This window comes from Polyodon spathula, chromosome 1 (genome assembly GCF_017654505.1).
Source record: "Polyodon spathula isolate WHYD16114869_AA chromosome 1, ASM1765450v1, whole genome shotgun sequence".
Lineage (NCBI taxonomy): Eukaryota > Metazoa > Chordata > Actinopteri > Acipenseriformes > Polyodontidae > Polyodon > Polyodon spathula.
This window is the reverse complement of record NC_054534.1, coordinates 7,007,174-7,023,784: the sequence shown is the minus strand read 5'-3', so window position 1 is coordinate 7,023,784 and position 16,611 is coordinate 7,007,174. Positions and strand designations below refer to the sequence as shown.

The 16,611-nt window shown below is 39.9% G+C and overlaps 1 pseudogene; it reads right to left on the bottom strand.

Annotated features, from left to right (window-relative positions):
- Positions 1–1,765: 1,765 nt before the first annotated feature.
- LOC121318940 lies at positions 1,766–15,074 on the bottom strand (annotated as a pseudogene).
- Positions 15,075–16,611: the final 1,537 nt, after the last annotated feature.

The following is a 16,611-nucleotide window of genomic DNA, read 5'->3' as shown; positions in this document are numbered from 1 at the left end:
ATATGTCAGAGGAAAGGCAGCAAAGTCCTCTTGACGCGCGGAAAAGAAAAGAAAAGTTTTCTGATACAGCTGATATTGGCTGCATATGGGCATCACAAATCCCTTTGCAGGTATCCCTTACATCAGCCCCTTAGTGCTCTTTATAACTGAAATATTACATATAAAATCCCCCCGCAGTCAGTATTAGCAAGGTGCCTGCTAGCGAAGGACCTGTGACTATCATTGCATGCCCACATTGCACATCTGTCTCGCTTACAGCTCATTCAGAACAATGCCGCTATAATTCTGACTAAAACCACAAAAAGTGAACATATTACTCCTGTTTTTACTTCTTTGCACTGACTCCCTGTGCAAAATTGATTTTAAGATTTTGCTTTTAATTTATAAGACCCTGAATGGATTAGCACAAAGTTACTTAAAGGAATTATTCACCCTGTATCCCCAAACCACACTCTGAGATCACAGGATGCAGGTCTGCTGGTTATTTATGTGCTGGTACATATACAGGGATTATATGGGTTGGTGGTGAGACTCTAGTGTACCTACACCACACTCCCGACGACCAATAAGATGCAGGACATATGGGTTTGGTGTGTAGACCCAAGTGTCTACGTCCCGACGACCAAATGCAATGGGACATATGGGTTTGGTGTGAGACTCTAGTGTCCTACGTCCTGACGATTCATAAATAAGTAGGAGATATGGGTTTGGTGTGAGACTCTAGTGTCTAAGGATGGCAGGGACCTGGTAAGTAGTCATACCCCTGTATACTCCTACCACCCCACTCTGATATGAGATCACAGGATGCAGGGCTGCTGGTTATTCATCCTCTATACCCAAACCACACTCTGAGATCACAGGATGCAGGGCTGCTGGTTATCCACCCTGTATACCCAAACCACACTCTGAGATCACAGGATGCAGGTCTGCTGGTTATTCATCCTGTATACCCAAACCACACTCTGAGATCACAGGATGCAGGGCTGCTGGTTATTCACCCTGTATACCCAAACCACACTCTGAGATCACAGGATGCAGGGCTGCTGGTTATTCATCCTGTATACCCAAACCACACTCTGAGATCACAGGATGCAGGGCTGCTGGTTATTCATCCTGTATACTCCTAACCACACTCTGAGATCACAGGATGCAGGGCTGCTGGTTATTCATCCTCTATACCCAAACCACACTCTGAGATCACAGGATGCAGGTCTGCTGGTTATCCACCCTGTATACCCAAACCACACTCTGAGATCACAGGATGCAGGTCTGCTGGTTATTCATCCTGTATACTCCTAACCACACTCTGAGATCACAGGATGCAGGGCTGCTGGTTATTTACCCTGTATACCCAAACCACACTCTGAGATCACAGGATGCAGGGCTGCTGGTTATTCATCCTCTATACCCAAACCACAGTCTGAGATCACAGGATGCAGGGCTGCTGGTTATTCATCCTGTATACCCAAACCACACTCTGAGATCACAGGATGTAGGGCTGCTGGTTATTCACCCTGTATACCCAAACCACACTCTGAGATCACAGGATGCAGGGCTGCTGGTTATTCACCCTGTATACCCAAACTACACTCTGAGATCACAGGATGCAGGTCTGCTGGTTATTCATCCTATATATTCCTAACCACACTCTGAGATCACAGGATGCAGGTCTGCTGGTTATTCATCCTGTATATTCCTAACCACACTCTGAGATCACAGGATGCAGGGCTGCTGGTTATTCATCCTCTATACTCAAACCACACTCTGAGATCACAGGATGCAGGGTTGCTGGTTATTCCAGGGTGAATACAAGTAAGAGAGGAGGAAGGGCTTTTTCTTGTTAAGCTCCTAAATTGTGGAACACTCTGCTGCCTTCTGTCAGGGAAGGTGGGATTCTTACTGTTTTAAGAGTAAGTCAAGATTGAAAATGTATTTCTATAAAACAGCTTTTCTATTTTAGTGTTCCTGTTTTACAATCTAAACTGCATTTAATTTTTTTCCTTTTTAAAAATTCAAATTTTATTACATTTTTGTTTTAAAGTATTTCATCCATCTGTCCTTTAATCCAGCCCTGGTGCTATACAATTTGATTCCACCAGAATTAATGTGACTCACAGGAATCTACTATAGTAATTGTGCCATGATGTAGGGGACACAAAAGCTTGAAAATAGTACTTGCAAAAATGACAACCACTATACTATTTGGAAGTGAAACTCCAAAAATGTAATACCAGAAAGAGCAACATGTTTTATTTATTGTGCACCATCAAAGGTCAGGTACACTGTAATAGTTGTTTGTTTGTATGTGAAGTATAGTTTGTAAAGAGTTTAAAGAGACAGCTTCAAACTGGACTGCAATTTGTACAGTTACTGAGTTTGGTACAAAGTTCTGAAGTAAATCTGCAGAAGAGCGTTTATAAGTACATCTGTGAAAAGGAAGTAGGTCACAACAACCCTTAGACCATCGGGTTTGTTTTCAAGGAAATATGTTGAGGAAGTAGGTTGTGCCCCCATCTTTAGCACAGTACTGTAGATATGCCATAATGATAGCATCTGTGTGAGGTAATGGCAGTAGATGACATCAATAGAATTAAAACTACAAACAAGTACAAAAGGAGTAAAAAGGTGTCTTAAATCCACCCTCAACATCATTTCTAGCAAATGAATACTGGTGGAAAGAGAGCAGTGGTAGTTTGGTTTTAAGATCAAATGAATAACCCTAAGTGCATCTACAGTACATCCCTTTGTAAGTCCTGCCTATAAACTACTATAAGCATTTCCAAAAGCTCTATAAGTCTCCTTGAAGCCATTTCTCAATTGCATTCTCATAGTTTTTTTGATCTATCTGCCAATCCATGTGCCATCGAAGATTAGCTATGACATCCGTGTAGTTGTTTCCCAGACTGTTTCTCCAGGAGATGAACTGTTGCTTGTTGTACTGGTGGATGGATGGCCTTGGACACTGCAGGGTAGTTCACAATGGAGCGGAGCAGCTTGTCCAGGCTTGCTGTGATCGAAGGAAGCTTTGCTGCCACATTGTGCAGCTCCTCCTGGTCAGCAGACAGATCTGTGAAAAAGTAAAAGATCTGTTAGAAATCAGCAGAGCTACACGTGGCTGAATTTTCCTATTTCTACTTTCTACAGTTTACACTTTCTCAAAGAAACTATTACTGAAAATTAAACTAGCTAATGTGTGTGCTAATGAGTGATGCTATGGTATGGATGGGAGACAGGGGGAGCAGGTGTGGTATGTTACAACATAACCATTTCATACAGCAGCTGTCCATATAATCAGACACATTGGGAAAACCAAGGCAAAGGAGGCTGCCATATTGCAGATGTAAAGTACACTCAGAAAGGGGATATGTTCAGTCTTCTGAACTGCCTGCAATCCTCTGTCAGCCACTACAGTAAGCCCCGGTGTAGTAATGAAACATCTTTCCTATTACAAGGATACAAATCTCAAAATAATTGTTCACTTGGTTATGGTTTTAAGCACACAGCTTCTTTAAAGTACTGTCACTTTCTGGTAGTGTAACAGTCAGTCAGTCCATTCCATACAAATTGGTTACCTTGGTGTCAGAAGCCACAAATAACCTACAGAGCTAATCAGACACTTGACGGATCTGGCAGCTGCTTCCAGCAGTTCACTTGGCATGGTTCCTTAGGGCTTTATTCACACCGTCAGTGGCAGGGATACCAATTACTCTGAACCCCTTCCTACGCACTGTCTCACTTTCAGCCTGGGTGATTGGTTTTACTGTGTCCCACAAAAATTACTCAATTTATCTATTTGATGAGACTGTTAACAAATGGCTTATGCAACACATCCCTTCTTTGTGCATTTTGCAAAGTTACTGGGAATTTGGGTGAAGCTGAGTTGATAGACGAAGGGAAGTTCATTTGTTTTAATCTTTTATCATTTTTATGTCACATGGTACATCCCAATGGAAGGAATAGATAACTGCAAAACAGAAGGATCGAACATTTTCCAGCCAGAATAACTTTGAGTGTATACGTGAGTGCACATGTACGTATGTACCTTTGAGTGTAGACATATGCACATGTATGTATGTGCCTTTCTGAGTATAGATGAGTGCACATGTATGTATGTGCTTTGCCTGTCTTTGTTTGGCAGGGGACTGGGAGTTCTATAAAAATGTATACTCTGCAATTAATGTACAGTAGACACCTGTTAATCCGTGTAGATTGGGACCGATTTGAGCTCGAATGAGTGAAAAACACGGATTAGCTGAATTTACTCCTTGGGAAATACTTGCACTATTAATTGAAAACTCGAAAAATGCAATAATACAAATAAAATATATACTGTACATCATCAGTGCTGTTCAGAGGCAGAAAGAGAAAGATTTCCGTACTACTAAAGCATGCGAATACCCGCTTCTGCATAGATCAGATGATTTCTGCACTAACACATTTTGTTAATGTACTGTATTAAACTGCATGGATTATCGAAACACAGATTAACGGGAGTCTACTGTATTACTGAATGGTTACAAAACAGCATGACCGAGAAACAATACTCAAACTGGTTTTATATCATAAACCAGCTGGGTAATAAAAATGTACATATTTCTCAGTTTTCACTGACATATGAAAGAGGATCTTAGGAGCATCATAGTGCATCCCTCTTACAACGAGACTATACCAATAGCAAAGGTAAAGTATAATGTGTATGTTGTAGCCCGTTAAGGTTCCACACTCCTAGATTCTGACACTATAACTTGTGCTAAAGAACGTTATTTGTAAGTGTAACATATGCAGGTATGTACGCCTCCACCTTACTAAAATACTTGCCTAGTTTCCACCTACAACCTGGACTGGTTACAAAGCAGCGATACCCAATAGAGAATACACCACACAAAAAAGCAGATTCTCAGAGTTTTCACTTTTTCAGAAACAAATCACTTCGCTGAATGAAGCTTGATCAGCCTTGGACTACTAATGTTAATCAGCATATATTCTGAACAATTCCATTTTCAAGCATTGTTCTTTGGAAGCTGTTGCAGGCTGTTTGTTTTTTATTTGTGAGTCATTCTTCATTGACATATCAAGGAGACGTTTTCAGTTAAGCTGATGGCTGCTGCCAGTTTATGTCTTCTTGTATCTGAGGCTGAGCTGAGGGCCGGATTCATCAGAAGGCAAAGCGTCCCCTTCAAAGGCTCCTTTGCTGCCTCTGCTAAACCAACGTCAGCTTGCTACTGGCTGAAGGTTATCTTTTCATGTGCAGCCGGACGGACATCAAATGACTTTTCATGAAAAAGACAAACTACTGTAGCTGGAAAACACCCTGAACCCTGGACAATGACATCTTTCCAAACCAGCCATTTCAACTGCTATAGCCAGCAAATATTTCCTATAAATCATCACAGCCCAGGAATATGCAAAACACTAATTCATGTATTGTTTTAACATGAACAAGGGATCCTTGTATGTAATGTCTACATGTTATACATATATGCAGTATGCTAATGTTATAATATATATAGGGTTTGAACTTTTCAGGCTTTATTTTTTATCACATGATGCCATTTAAACTTTTTTTGAGACGATTCTGTTTCCTAATTGAACTCAGAAAAAGATGTTAAATACTGAACGATGTCACTTGTTTTTACCTTCATATCTTTACTGAGCCTGATCCTGTTTTTCTTAATTTTTATTTCAAACACAAGTGATAAATTATGTTAATTGCTCATTGCTGATCCTAATTGCATTTCATTCTTGCAGTCATCTAGTTTATCATTGTGATTTTTTATTTTCACTTGTTTCACAGAGTTGTCCTGACAGAGATTCTTTTCAGCATAAAATACCCAGTCTGGACTGTACTCTGACAGCAAGCCCATCATTTAAAACCTCCTTGACAATGATCTTAAATTAGGACGCAGAGACAGCTTAACAACTACTAATTCACATTTAAAGGGAGGTAGAGATTTGGAAAATAAAAACTGAAAGGTTAAAGCCCTAAATATATACCGTGGTGTTATTTTTTAACAAATAGAATAATATATTCATCATAAAAGGGATGCAACACAAGCTGCTAAGCTATGCCTTCTATACATAGTAAGCACATTTTAAGTTATAAATCACAGTATACACACTCACATACAATCAGAAGAGAACCTGCAGATGCACCGCCCAGCTTTTACACACTCACATACAATCTTCAGGCTCTGCTTAAGAGGTTCAGGACTGTAAGGCAGGCACTGGGTGTTTAGGTTAAGAAGGAGGTGCAATCACAGTGCTGTGCCAATGGGATTGTCTTGTGCACATCAACACTGTATCAATACCACATGGTGACATCTCCTTTGTGTCCATCAATGCACCAATGTTTATCATGTTAAAGGCTTAAAAATGACAAGCAACTGTCAGTTGATTACAAAATATTACTAAATTGTGATCACATAACTTGTGTGTGTTTCATGTGGCATATTAATATTCGCTGCACTGAAGCTCCACAGCCCAATCCGTTTATAATATTTTATACCCATCCATTAGTTTGCTTTTTCACTGAAGTGTTTGGACCTAATTGCAATCTTCACACTGTGCTCCTATCATTATGTGTAATTGAGGGCAAAGAAACGGTGGCGGGTAATTAGGTACTTCTCTTTTCTGCCTTGTAATTATACTTCTCCAGTTGGCCTTCTTATAAAGAGAGCAAGTCCCATTACTGCTAAGCAGATACCGTTCTCCTTTCAGCACCGCCTCGCTCCAAAACATGAGAAGGAAGGAGTTTGTCAATTTAGCAAGCCAAAAAATTATCAGAAGATACATGCAAGCCAGGTTGCTGGTTCATTCTTACATGGGTACACTGCTGGTTCATTCTTACATGGTTACACTGCTGGGTCGTTCTTACATGGTTACACTGCTGGGTCGTTCTTACATGGTTACACTGCTGGTTCGTTCTTACATGGTTACACTGCTGGTTCGTTCTTACATGGTTACACTGCTGGTTCGTTCTTACATGGTTACACTGCTGGTTCGTTCTTACATGGTTACACTGCTGGTTCGTTCTTACATGGTTACACTGCTGGCTGTTCTTACATGGTTACACTGCTGGTTCGTTCTTACATGGTTACACTGCTGGTTCGTTCTTACATGGTTACACTGCTGGTTCGTTCTTACATGGTTACACTGCTGGTTCGTTCTTACATGGTTACACTGCTGGTTCGTTCTTACATGGTTACACTGCTGGTTCATTCTTACATGGTTACACTGCTGGTTCATTCTTACATGGTTACACTGCTGGTTCATTCTTACATGGTTACTTTTAGAGACATTTTTCTCTTTAGAGGATGGGTGCAGTCCAGTGACAAGTGCACATGACTGACAGCGTCCTTGATGCCCATTTCATTTCATATTCAAGTGGTACTAAATTCTGAAAACGGGTGTCTCTACTACATATTTCCTGTATTATATAACTAAAGACTCGATCAAACTGCACACTCTGTATCTTGTCAGTTGACAGATTTAGACATACTAAAATAAACTTTGTCAAATTCAGCGACAAACATTTTGACAAAAAGCCTTTCTCAATGTCTTCAACATTTGAAAAAACTGTTTTGCATGACTGTTTCCCACCCACGAAAACAAACAACACACTTTTGACATAAGAAGAGGCTGTGTGCATTAATGTGAAACATTTGCCTTCATAAAATACAGTTGAGGTTATAAATTCTGACCCTGGTGATGAATCATTCTTGTGAGTGTTATCAGTGGGAGGGTGTGGAGGCAAGCCAGCTAACCTGGGTCCTTACTCACACCTCTGCTCGCTGCCCACACTTGGAGCAGGGAGAGGAAACAGAGACGGTTAACAAACAGCACTTTACCAAAAATGTATATAAAATAAGGGTTTTCTTTTGATACTGATAAAATGAACAGGACAGCGACTTCCCTTGTCTTTGGCTATTTTGCTTCACACACACCTCAGCATCCTTGTCCAGGTGTATATTTAGAAAACATAGATTTCACATCCTAGGATATACACTGAGTGTACAAAACATTAGCAACACCTTCCTAATATTGAGTTGCACCCCCTTTTGCCCTCAGAACAGCCTCAATTCGTTGGGGCATGGACTCATCAAGGTGTCAAAAGAGTTCCACAGGTATGCTGGCCCATGTTGACTCCAATGCTTCCCACAGTTGTGTCAAGTTGGCTGGTAGTGGATCTCTACTCCAAATAGCTCGTTCCATCTCATCCCACAGCTGCTGAATTGGATTGAGATCTGGTGACTGGGCAGGCCACTGCAGTAAGCTGAATTCACTGTCATGTTCATGGAACCATTCCTGGACAATCCTAGCCTTGTGGCATGGGATATTATCCTGCTTAAAAAATCCATTAGCAGATGGATACACTGCTGCCATGAAGGGATGCACCTGATTGGCAATGATGTTCAGATATCCTGTGGCATTCAAACATTGCTCCACTTTTATCAAGCGGCCCAATGTGTGCCAAGAAAACACAGCCCACACCATCAGACCACCACCACCAGCCTGCAATGTTGGCATGCGGCATGATGGATGCATATACTCATGTGGTTTTCTCCATACCCTAGTCCTCCCATCAGCGTGAAACAGCAGGAACCGGGATTCATCAGACCAGGCAACGTTTCTTGTGTTTTGCTGAAAGAAGTGGAACTCTGTCAGGTCGTCGGCTGCCATACCCCATTTGTGTCAAGGTACAATGAGTTGTGCATTCTTTTATGGGTCTTTCGGCACCAATGTTGTACTGGACTGTCAGTTGACAGTTCCCGTCTGTTGCTCTGCACAATTCGTGTCAGCCTCCTTTTGCCTCTTTCATCAGTGAGGCGTTTTCGACCACTGGCCTGCCATTGACTGGATGTCCTTTAGCTGGTGGACCATCCTTGATACACATGGGAAACTGTTGAGTGTGAAAAACCAAGCAGCACGGCAGTTCTTGACACACTCAAACCGGCACGCCTGGCACCTACTACCATACCCTGTTCAAAGGCACTTAAATATTTTGTCTTGCCCATTTACCCTCTGAATGGCACACATACACAATCCATGTTTCAATTGTGTCAAGGCTTAAAAATCCTTCTTTAACCTGTCTCCCCTTCATCTACACTGACTGAAGTGGTTTTAACAGGTTACATCAATAAGGGATCATAGCTTTCACCTGGATTCACCTCGTCAGTCTATTTCATGGCAAGAGCAGGTGTTCCTAATGTTTTGTACACTCAGTGTATTTACACATTGACTGAATGTCACATCCTCCCAGTAGCACTCAAATCAATGCTAAGTGTTAGTTAACTGGTTCCATGTTTGGTAAAGCTGTAGCTTTTATACAATCCACAGAGAAAAGAATCGATAAACCTGAATGTGTATATTCTACAAATAAACATGGTTACATAAACAGCAATGCTTAGTCAGTGACTGAAAAATGTAATGCATACACTTGTAATACACCCAAATAAGTAAATATATACACCTGTCGGCAAAGCTTTAGTTACTTAAAGAAGGTTTTTTTTTCAGGCAGAACTATTAAGATGCTTGTTAACTGTTTACCAACCCTCTCTTTGGTTTTATAGGAACATAATGTAGGAATTTATATATATATATATATATATATATATATATATATATATATATATATATATATATATATATATATATATATATAGATAGATAGATAGATAGATAGATAGATAGATAGATAGATAGATAGTAACCGTGTTGCAACTCACTAGGCTGTTTACCTGTTTTAAAAACTTACAACCCCCCCCCCCCCCCCCCCCCCAACAGCTGAAAGCACCATCAACTGGGCCCTCCACACAGCAGCAGCCCTAAACAGCCTGGTTGCTTTCTTTAAATACCCTGCATCTGGCTCTAATTTACAATGATAGCCAGGTGCAGGGGATAATAACTAATAAACCAATCAAACAATTAAACAATTAAACACACAAATGTGCATTTGCACATATTTTTGGCAGGGAGGATATTAACACCCTCCCTGCCGTGTTACAATACACACACACACACACACACACACACACACACACACACACACACACACACACACACACACTAGCAGTCAGTAACACAGGCAGGATTCCATTACTGATTGCTGTGATGTACTTCATGCTGCTATTTCAGGTGGGGGAGTTTGCAAGGTAAAATTGCTAATGTTAACAAATGCTAATAGTTCTCTTATCCATGTTTCATTCATGTTTTTTGGTTCCTTAGTTTTATTTATTATTACAAATTATTTAGCAAATTAAAAAAACCCTATACATTTATTAGCAAAACACAGACAATAATTCAATAGCGCATCACAGTCAAACTAAACATTTTTCAGCGTCTATGCAAGGTGAGACTGATTTGATTATCAATAACAGAAATGTGGATATTAATCTAAAAAATAAGTTTCAATGAATTGATACAAAAAGAAGCAAGGCAGAACTGGAAACCAAATAATAAATGAAAGAAAAAATACCTTTGCAGTAAATCTACCTGTAGGATCCTCCACTAATACAGCTTACTTTGATGATATTTAAACATCTCGCTCCTTCATGTTCAACTTTCTACCAATCGGCAAAACATTCTATCAGCCAAACAGGAGAAGCCACGCATGCAAGATCTTATTTAAACACCAAGCAGACAATTTCTAAGTCATTAAAATGTGCTTTGTGCAGACTACCTTTCAAAGTATTTAAGAAAATAGGGCTTCAGTTGTACCGGCCATCTGTGGAACACTAGATAGCCGCAGTCACAGTTTAATGAATGCATTAGAGAGAGAGCAGCAATTCATTTACAATACTCTAATACACTGTCTAGTGTACTGACTAAATTGCCTTTTGGTTCACTGAGTTCCAGTTTTTGAAATGTGTGCAGAAATCAGACCTGCATTAACTTTCATTTGTAACCATTCGTCTTTTGCTCTTTACTGAATGTATTTTCCAAGAGCAAACCATGTCCTGAATGTTCCAGGTTTTAGCAATGTATTTCTGCACATACTGTTCTATTTGCTATCTGACTTCGCACAATAAAAAATATTTACAGGAAAACACATAGGGCTCTTACAATTTACTGTCAACATGAGTGAACCAAATTGGTGAATTTCTCAAATATCCAGGGAGCACTGCACTAAAAGAAACATAATAAATTCAAATCACCAACCATTTTTTTTTTTTAATGGAGTTTCTTTTAGTATTTCTAAATTGTACCACTAGTGAGCGTTTTACAGCTACAAGCAGAAGCTTCCATTGCTAGGAGTCTGGTATAGTGTAGCTTTAAAAACAGTAAGCCCAGCTGACTTACCAAAGAGCTGAGGAGGCGCTGAAGAGCCATCAGCGTAGGCAATGTACTTCCACTGGCCCCTTCTCAGCATGTAGGTGGAGGCATTCATATCACAGCCGTGGTATTCATTGAGCACCCAGTCTGGGAGCGGGCCTGCCTGGTACGCATCCTTGAGGGACAGCAGGGGTAACAGGGAGTGCCCGCTTACCCTGCTGGGGAGAGTGGTACCAGCCATATCTACACAAGAAGCAGGGCTTAAGAGTCAAATTAGTGAGTCACACCAAACACGGTGTCGTTGTGTACAATGGCACAGCATTTAACAGCTTAAAATCTTGCAGTGTCGACTTCTGGCTTTTTTATTAGGAGTAGTTATGATAATTAAAGTAGCAGATGCTTAGATAAACAGGATTGCATTGTTATGTACTTCTTTATCGCACCACTTGGTAAAAGTACACTCAGGGGTACTGTGCAGAACTGGAATACACTGGAATCTACAAGGCTGGCAGTGACTATGCTGATCATACTAGTGCGAAGTCCCAGCTGAAGCCTCTTATTTAGACTGTGTTAGTTCTTCTGCAGCTAGAGGCATGCGGGTTCGAGGGTCACGTCCACATGGTAACGGCAACAGAGCTCAGGGTTCAGGAAACAGGGAGGGCTCTTCTGAAAAATATACAGATGTCTTGTGGTATGTAAATGTAAAAAATGTGATTTGTGGTTGCAGGATATTTTGAAGTTAATATTTCTGTAGAGGGGCATGCCACCAAAAAACCTGGAAGTGTCTCTCTCGCTTCACTCACTCACGACTGCACTATGAGCCACTCCTGCCATGAGCCGCTCCCTCCCTTAATGCACCACGAAGGTACAGACTTTCATCTATGAAATGTTTGGAGGGTTCATGTGAGTCAATGGAAATGCACTGCAGTACATTCTGAATATAGTATAGCTTATCTAATTCCATGAATTCCAAAACACAGTATCTATACCTTGGCATTACAAATACTGTTCTAAATTGTGGCAGTGGGCTCATACAAGTACTTACCAAGTAGTGTAGGGTAGGGTACACATCCATCAGTGAGATGAGATGTGCAATCTGCTGCATTGCCTCTACCTTGGGGCCCATGAGAAGGAAAGGCACATGAGAGCTTCCTTCATACATGCTCATCTTGTAAAACTGACGGTGCTCCATGGCGAGCTCTCCGTGGTCTGACGTAAAAATGGCATATGTGTTGTTGAGTACTTTGGCATCACGAAGAGCCGACAGAAGTTCCCCTAGAAAAAAGAAACATGAAAAAATAATTAATTTACACAATACAGGGTACCAGCGGTGGTAGTGTGATAAAGGGAAAGATTTCTGGTTCTGGAGATCGGTCAATGAACTTTTATTCAGTATATGTGTTATTTATATAATTTGTGGTGGACATACATACTATGACTAAACGTTAAAGCAATGAAATACCAAAAAGATGAGATGCAAACGTAGAAGACTGTTCTATTTTTAGGGACAGATAACATACCAGATTAAAGAAATCTGTCCACATGCATTCATGTAGACCAGGGGTCTCCAACCCTGGTCCTGGAGAGCTACTGTGGCTGCTGGTTTTCATTTCAACCAGTCTCTCAGTTATTTAATTGAACCAACGATTGGCTTAATTAGTCCAGGTTAACAAGTGTTCCAGATCTTTAGCCATTGATGACGTAAAGACACCCAGAAAACCTGCTGGATATTTGGGGTACCACAACACTTGAGAGACAGACTGTTCATTAAAACCTCTTACATATTTTTAGAGGAGACAATTTTCTAGTCCTCACCCCCAGTTCTACTGCTTTCCTTGGGTACCATTCTACTTGTGAGATGTCTTGCTCATTAAAATATTTAGCATATCTTTAGAGGAGACCATTATCTATTTAGGAGATGCCAGGGTATTTAGTAAGTATGGGAAAATGGGCACTGTTCCTTGTCTTGCTGTAAATCATTTGTTGTTTCCATAATTTATGCATGTGCTCTAAATCAACAGTAAGTACAGATTATGAGTTTGTATGAAAGTAGAGTGAATGGTTTAATGATCAGACCTAGGTGTATTACATAAGTAAGGTGTTAGTGTCATGGTAATTTTTTTTTTTTTTTAAATACAACAATACAATTGAATTGCTTACCAAGCATTGCATCCGCCTCTGCACACATTGCATAATAAAAGGCCCTGATGTCTTTGATCCCCTCCTGTGTGAAATGCCAGCTACAGTTCTTGGTGTAGGTGGAGTAATAGTCCACTTGATGCATCTCATTGAATGGCAACCGTTTAGGAACAGTAATGAGTTGGCGAGATACCTGTAATTATCAACAGTGCAAACAATGAATGGCTTTAGCTACTGGTCTTGTTTAAGGACTTGTAATTAAACGTTTTTTGTTTTATCACCAGCTCCTTATTGAGAACACAAACACATTTGATGATTCACTTATCTCTTAAACTTTCCACTAAACTACTGATGTTTGTTTTTTACAAATTCTGCTTCTTTTTTTGCTTCTCCTCAACAGAGCACCAATCTAGAGGTTTTAACTTAACTGAAAACCATTTTAAATTGATAAATAAAGTGGATCAATTAAATGACAAAAAAGGTTCCTGGAAATGTCATGATGAATCACGAAATGTACAGACTTGACTAATACAATGTACAGCACTATATCAAGGGTTATTAAAAAACTCCATTTCACTTCAGACGGTGTCTCAAAATTAGTCTGAGGCTGCCTGCTTTTTTAATTAAAACTGTGTCCTTTTATTGTGGAAATGAAAGTGAATCAAATAGTGAATCTTAAATATGACACACCACACAATGAAAGTAGAGGAGTTACAGATTATAAGGGAAGTGCAGCATCGTTACCTTTTTAAGCCAGTATGGTTGAAGCTCCTTTGTTTTCCCCCATGGCCGGTGTTGGGTAAGGATGTGGGAGGTTCAGACCCAGGTAGAGAGCAAAGGGCTGGGAGAGCGTTGCAGCAGTGCTCTGTATCCACCGGGGTTTGCTGTCTGTCTTGTTCCAGTCCTCCTCTATCACTTTCACTGTGTACGTGTTGCCCGTCAGGTTAGCCACAGGTTGGTCCTCCTGCTGCAGCAGAAAATCCGCGATTACTGAATTACAACGAGAAAGGGCTTTTCAAACTGACTGTAAACTCTGCACTGACTACCCCTACTATTCAAACAATCTCAATGATGTGTGACAAACACGTGTTGATCACGCGATTGTGAGTGAAGGACAGCCACGTGCTTTCAATGCATGTTGACGGAGTATTTATTTAGGTACAGTGAACAGGGTATAAAACAGATTGCAAGACAGTAAGTGTGATGGGAAGTTTTATCCCATTGGGTTAGTAAAGGGTTAAAAAAAGAGTTTGGAATAAGACTTCCATTAAATAGCAGTTTTTTAATTATATCATTAAAATCAATTATTATTTTCTTTTTTAATTTAAAAGCTAAGGATCGTATTGGTCTTCAAAAGGGCAGCATGTGGAATGTGGAATGTACCAGTATAACCCTTGCCTTCTCGTGTTTTATTGCTTACATATACATATACTATATCCCATGATTAATATAACCGAAAATGCTTTCTGCTGCAAACTGTACAATAGTGGCTGGTGTTTTTCCTACCTGAGCGAGTGGTCCCCTGATTTATAGTCCAGCTTTCCTAAATGCTGTGTGTAATAACCATCCCTCTTCAGAAGGTCCATCCATGTTGTCTGGTTCTCATCCAGGCATTTGTAATTGTTCCAAGACTCTGTTAAATGAACAAACTTGCCGCTCCACATGGCTGGGAAAAAAAGGTACAACAAAAGTTCTCGTATGTATTTTTTTATTCTTAGAGCTTTATTCAAACTATTGTTACATGCCTGGAATCAGCTATCCTGAAGAACATCCTAAGCAAGTTTTGTGACAATTTGAAAAGCATACAGCATATGCCAAACTGTAAAGTGTAACATATGAAAGTACAATTTTAGCAACGTAGTAACATGCCAATCAAATTGCTACAGACCAGGGTTGGGGTAAATTACCTTTTTTCAATTCCAATTCCATTTCCAACTTCTTTTTAAAATGAATTCCCAATTCCAATTCATCAATTCCAGTTCCAAGTTCAAGTCCTTCAAAATAATTCATTGAAGGCCTTGGAATGGGAATTGGAATTGGAATGGATTAAAAAGGAATGGAAATTGGAATTAGGAATTGATTTTAAAAATGAATTGGAATTGAAAAATGGAGAACTGACCCCAACCTTGCTACAGATAACATGTAACGGGTCTGAATGAGCCAACAATTGCTAAGAGACTACAGTAAAAAGTTACTGGGGGGGGGGGGGGGGGGAATTGGGCTAATTAAATGCCTTCCCATTTTTTGGTATTTTTCCCACTAGGGGTGAAAAAAAAAAGTGACTTTAGAAATTCTATTTTTCCTTAGTTCTTCTGGTCTTAGGCAGCTTATCATTAACACACTGTTGCATACAGTATTTGAAATGTCTTCAGCAACCTTGTTAATGATACAAGTTTAAATGTAAGTGCCGGAGATGTGCTGACAGACAGTATAAGAACCATTTGGAATGCGGTGAACGTATGGAGTGATAAGAAGTTCAAATGTTTACTGCATGCAGCTAGTAATGCTGGATGTCTAGAAGCAATGCATTTGATCTGGAAACAAAAGAGCTTGCATTTAATTTATGCAAAAGTACACTTGTTGAAAAATTATATAAACCAAACACTCACAGGGCCTTGTTTTCTCTAGCACTGTTCATTTTTGTTTGCACTATTGCACTTGAACAATCCGGCTACATTAACATTGTGTTGAATAAATACAGTACAGTGCATGGTTCATTTGATAGATATTGAAAGATTGAATACATACAGCCTGCCATGTTTTTCTTTCCTTTCTTAAAAGAAAAAGGAATTAAGAGAAAAAGTACTCCTTGAACACAACACAGGGTTTCCAATTAAGGATCACTGAGGCAGGGCTAAAACCCTGCCCATGTAAATAATGTTTCTGTGTTTTTTGTTTCTTTTTATTTGTATAAATAAAGTTTGTATATTTTAAAAGTTTGGCATGGATGGGATTAAAATCCTATTCCAACCACACCCATGTAGCCAGTTTAATTGATTAATTGATGATCAATTAAACCCAGCCACATGGTTTAAAAGCAGAGCCAGCTCCTTTGTTCTAGGTTGGTTAGTTTAGGGAATGGACGGGGAGCAGCAGGTTGTGCTCCCTGCTGCTGCTTGGGTGCAGGTTTTTTAATTTGTTTTAATCTGTTGTTTGATTTTGTTATTTAATAATGCAGGCATACTGAACTGCAGTCTTCCG